Here is a 4,669-nt window from a genome sequence, read left to right on the forward strand (position 1 = left end):
TTCAATGTTAACTCTGAATGGAATTGGATATATACCTGACATGGAAAATCTAACAGGGCAATGGGGGAAAGGACAGGAGTGCGGGATGTGGGATTATATTATATTAGATTAGATTAGAGATACAGCACTGAAACAGGCCCTTCGGCCCACCGAGTCTGTGCCGAACATCAACCACCCATTTATGCTAATCCGACATTGCTACCAAACATCCCCACCTGTCCCTATATTTCCCTACCACCGACCTACATAAGTGACAATTTATAATGGCCAATTTACCTATCAACCTACAAGTCTTTTGGCTTGAGGGAGGAAACCGGAGCACCCGGAGAAAACCCACGCAGACACAGGGAGAACTTGCAAACTCCACACAGGCAGTACCTGAAATCGAACCCGGGTCCCTGGAGCTGTGAGGCTGCGGTGCTAACCACTGTGCCACTGTGCCGCCCTTAATAGAATAGCTCTGTTAAATATCAAGCAAATGCACAGTAAAAAGGTTCAGTGCTTGGACCTCAGTTATTTTCACTCTGTCAATGGCAGAGAAGGCTCGAGGAACCATGTGGCTACTCCTCATGTTCTTCCCAGTGTCCAGAATAAAGTGTAACATGACACTGATTTCCAGATGGCCGACACAAATGCAACGCACAACTTTTCTGAAAACATCACATTTAAAGTGAGAAACTAATCATAAGGCACGGACGGGGATAGAACCCGTGATCTTCAGTTTACGAAACTAACGCCTTACCACTTGGCCACCATGCCTTTTATTAATGGGCACCTGAGGCTCCAGAGGAGGATTTGTGATTCTTTTTCAATTTGGTTGAAACAGCAACGAGAAACATGCACAGAAATAAAGAGGGATTGTGGAATGGGTAACAGATCAGCCTCATTTACTTCATCAGCATCATGAAATCTTCATTCAGACGTTCCATTCCCATCCTCAGCTTTTCTCACATCTGTACAATAATATAAGAGTGGACATTGGGTTGTTACTGGGCAGATTATATAAATAGACTATGTGCATCATCACAGGAAGTGATGTAATATAATCTGTGTGGCACCTCATGGAGAGTTGTCGATGAAACCTTCAATGCAAGGTGTGTAGAGTAAACTCAGTTTATTTTAACCGTCAGATTCTTATAAATTCTGTACTAAGCCTTGACAGGTATCAGAATATTATATGGGGGCCACAGTAAACCAAAGCGAAGATGGAGAAATCTTTGCCTGCACCTTTGAAAAGGTCACTGGACTGAACCAAGCCGAGGAGTGGCCGAGATGGTTCCAGAGGTTTGCAAGGTATCGTACTGCATCGGGTCTCGTGCAGAAGCCAGACATGGAACAGGTCAGTACGCTATTGTCTGCAATGGAGGGAGTGTGCAGGCAACATCCTCATGAAGAACAGAAGGCAACATGTGAAGAAGTTATTAAGGCACTCAATACATATTTTAATTGAGGAAAAAAATGTCATCGTGGAGCCAAAGTTAAAACGCTGCATTGCTGACAACGCAACCACCAGGTGACGCTGTACTAGCACATGCGCAAATGCAGCCTCTTTCACTGAAACGTCACTGTCTGTGACATTCAGGCAGCTGCCAGGATTAAAGATGGAGCTACTCAATTTATCACAGAAAACAACTTCGACCCAAAAATCCCCTCAAAGTTTGCCATCGCCGCCTCCGTCCCACCCCAACAGTCCCCCGCTACCTCTTGCGCATTCGCGTTATAGAGTACCAAGTCATCTTAATTCACCTAAAGTGAATTACTTTAGGAGCAGTGACTGTCGTTTCATAAGCAAATACGGCACATATCTACACAATGGACATGTTTTGGTTGATACTCGGAGAACGTTGCGCTGTTTGAAGTCTCATTAGAAGGACAGCACCTCTGACAGTGCTGCACACCCTCTGTAATTCAGTGAGGTTTCATCGAGTCATGGAGTTATACAGCACAGAAACAGGCCCTTCGGCCATCATGTCCGTGCCGGCCATCAAGTACCTATCTATTCTAATTCCATTTTCCAGCACGTGGCCGTAGCCTTGTATTCTGTGGCGTTTTGAGTGCTCATCGAGATACTTCTTAAATGTTGTGAGGGTTCCTGCCTCGACCACTCCTTCAGGCAATGTGTTCCAGATTCCAACCACCCTCGAGGTGAAACATTTTTTCCTCAAATCCCCTCTAAACAGTGCCATCCCATTCTCCGGACAATCATTCCCCGCTTACCCCCATCCCACTCTCTGACTGCTCACTCCCCGCTTCACCCACCACCACCCCCATCCTGCTCTCTGGCCGCTCACACTCCAGGCCATGGGCTCTGCCGTTTCCCTCCTCTCGGCCACTCACTCCAACATTGCCCCATCACCCCTCGAGGCTCGCCTTGCTTTATCGGGTGGTGCGGTGAAGAATGATCGAATATTGGAGCGAGAGGCCGAGAGGAGGGAAGCAGCATGGCTTAGAGCTAGTGTCTGGAGGGACGTGGGGGGGAAGCGGGCCGTGAGTGGACGGAGAGAGGGCAGTGCGGGGGTGGGGGGGGTAGCAAGTGGCCGGAGGGCGGGGGAGCGGGGTAGCGAGGAGCGGGCAGCGAGCGGCCTGGAGTGAGTGGCTGAGAGGGGTTAGAGAGTTTTCCCGCGCATGCGCCACTTCGTCCTGGAAGACGGAGGCTGAGCATGCGCAGCATCTCAGAGCGCAGGAGACTGTTTGTGCATGTGCGCAGCTTGGAGCGCTCTGATGACGTCGGCTGGCTGCTGCATTGTCAGGAATCACTTTGAATTTAATAAGCGTACAAAACAGAAAGGGGAGAGTATTCATTCATTTATCAATGACTTGTACAATCTCACGGAGGATTGTGAATACCGCAACTTAAGGGAAGAGCTGAATGGAGACAGGATTGTGTTCGGGGTATTAGACAACACCCTTTCAGATCATCTACAGTCCAGGGCTGGTCTCACATTAACGAAAGAGTTTCAATTGAGCAGACAAACAGAGGTTAGAAAGTTTAACCAATCCGTTGTCCAAGGGGACAGGGAGAGTCTGATCTCGAGAGTTGCAGACTCAATTGAATTTGTTCAGAAAACAAAAGGAAACATTTGGGGTAAAAGACAAGAAAGACGGGAAGAGCATCTAGTGGTAGCTGCAACCAATTGCAGTAGGTGTGGCCGAGAGAGACACAAGTGGGAAAACTGCCTCGCCAAAGAAGCTGAGTGTTTTTCCTGCAGAAAGATGGGACACTTTCAGTCAGTGTGTGGCAGTAAAATACCAGCGCTGAATATAGTTAAAGGGAAATCTCCAGAGAGCAAAAACATTAATGAAGTACAGGATATCCAAAGTGTGGAAATACATTTTTTAGGTGAAATCCAGGAAATAAAGTGAGAGTTGCTGGACGACAGAAATTCTGAAATATTTTAAGATAGAGGTAGATAGATTCTTGATAAACAAGGGGGTGAAAGGTTATCGGGGGCAGGTGGGAATGTGGAGTTGAGGTTACAATCAGATCAGTCATGATCTTATTGAATGGTGGAGCAGACTCGAGGGGCCGAGTGGTCTACTCCAGCTCCTAATTGGTATGTTTGTATGTAAGAAAACATGTTCTAGATACAATGAGAACTATCATTTGTTTGGAAATGGATTTGAAACCCCCTTTTATCAAAAGGTTATAGAGCTTTAATTTTTCTACAATTAACAGACAAATCCTTGTGGAGTTGAGATTGACAGAAACAATGGGCTGGATTCTATAGAGCCCTCAACGTCGAGATCTGTGGTGGGGGTGGGGTGGGAGCCGCCTGAAGATGACCCCGGATGAGGCCCGCCATGGACCTCAACGCCGGCAGGGCCTGGCTCGATATTGCCGGCGACGGCGAGGCGTTGTGGGGGGACCCCCACCGCTCGGCAACGGGACCACAAACCTGCATTAATGATTATCCCATCACTTCCTGATATCCAGCTGCGATCTTCAGCCCGGTGACCGGCACTGCCGTGCCTTCGGAGCCCCATCCGGGGAAATGAGGTGCAACACTGGTGGGGAGGGGGGAGAAGGTAAGTTTCTCAGTGTGGGGGAGGGGGGACGGAGTCAAATTAATGTCATGGGTGTCGGGGATGGTGGGAAGGGTTATGGTTTACAGTTTGTGCAGTTTTGGGCGGAAGGTCAGATGGCAAAGGTAGGTTTTGGGAGGGAAGGGCAAATAATTAATTTAACTGTTATTGGGGGGATGGGAGAGAGGCAAAAGCAATGTATTTATTTCATTTCATTTCATCTTCCTTTAAATATTTTCCAGTCGGACTAACAGCCCTTTAAAAATGGCTGACACTCCAGTACAGTACTACAGCAGTGCTGCACTGTCAGAAATGCTGTTTTTCAGGTGAGACAGAAAACTGAGGATCCCTCTGCCCTCTCAGGTGGATGTTAAAGGTACCATGGCACTATTTCAGAGAATAGAAGGGGAATTATTTCTGGGGTACTGGTCATTGTTTAACCCTGAATCAACATCACTTAAAAACAGATTATCTCGTTTTTATCACGTTGTTGTTTCTGGGAGCTTGCTGTGCGCACATTGGCCACCATGTTTCTTACATGACCACAGTGACTACACTTGGAAAGTCCTTCATTGGCTGCAAAAGGCTTTGCAACGTCCTGTGGTCGTGAAATGCAAGTCTTGCTTTTTCCATTGTTATCAATGTC

General features: G+C 47.4%; 1 non-coding gene across 1 annotated transcript; it reads right to left on the minus strand.

Moving 5' to 3' along the window:
- Positions 1-687: 687 nt before the first annotated feature.
- trnat-cgu (transfer RNA threonine (anticodon CGU)) lies at positions 688-759 on the minus strand. Its single transcript has one exon. It is a non-coding gene; the product is annotated as a tRNA-Thr (tRNA).
- Between the last annotated feature and the right edge of the window lie 3,910 nt (positions 760-4,669).

Source organism: Heterodontus francisci, unplaced genomic scaffold, assembly GCF_036365525.1.
Source record: "Heterodontus francisci isolate sHetFra1 unplaced genomic scaffold, sHetFra1.hap1 HAP1_SCAFFOLD_286, whole genome shotgun sequence".
In the NCBI taxonomy this organism is placed as follows: domain Eukaryota; kingdom Metazoa; phylum Chordata; class Chondrichthyes; order Heterodontiformes; family Heterodontidae; genus Heterodontus; species Heterodontus francisci.